The sequence below is a fragment of the Otolemur garnettii genome, unplaced genomic scaffold, assembly GCF_000181295.1.
Source record: "Otolemur garnettii isolate 467f Iridium unplaced genomic scaffold, OtoGar3 scaffold00300, whole genome shotgun sequence".
In the NCBI taxonomy this organism is placed as follows: domain Eukaryota; kingdom Metazoa; phylum Chordata; class Mammalia; order Primates; family Galagidae; genus Otolemur; species Otolemur garnettii.
In genome coordinates, this window is record NW_003852695.1 from 365851 (window position 1) to 366574 (window position 724).

The following is a 724-nucleotide window of genomic DNA, read 5'->3' on the forward strand; positions in this document are numbered from 1 at the left end:
CAGTTTCTTTCAATAAACTACCAAAGCTCCAGCCCAGGTGGCCACTCTTGTAGTAAATTCTCCTAGCTACTTACTAGGGTTTAATGAGTGGTAGGAAAGGTTATTTTTTATGAAAACATCATGAGGCAGCTTTTCACAATGTCCTATAGTCTGAGCACACTTAGGGGACAAGCAGACACTGGTCATTCAATGTGGTCACCTGAGGGGCAGCTTGCAGTGTGACAGTACTGGGGGAGGAAGGCCACAGCTGTGATGCCAAGACCCTCAGAGGATTTCCTTTAGAGGGAACAGGGCCGCATTAGGGATGGAAGGTGTGTCAAGTAGAGGAGAGAGGATGTGTCATGATCAGGGAAACCTCCTTATCCAGCCGTGTCCTCCAGGGCATCAACTTGGATTCCCCTTGAACAATGGATAGGAAAATTGGAGAAAGAGAGTCATGGAGCTCTTGCATCAGGAATCCAGGATATGATGGAGAGGTCCGAGTCGTCAGAGGTCTGTGCCTCCCATGCCAGATCCATTACTCATTCATGATGTGATGCTAAAAGCCACTTAGCTTCCCTAAATGTCACAACCACTCTGTAGAAAATGAGGTACAGCACCTCCTCTGCCCGCCCCGGGGCTGATGTGGGGATCACAGGTCGTAATGACAGTCGTTCCCTAACAGCTGCAGAGCATCATACCCACAGAAGGGACGAGAAATCAACCTCCATCCCCCACTGCCCTG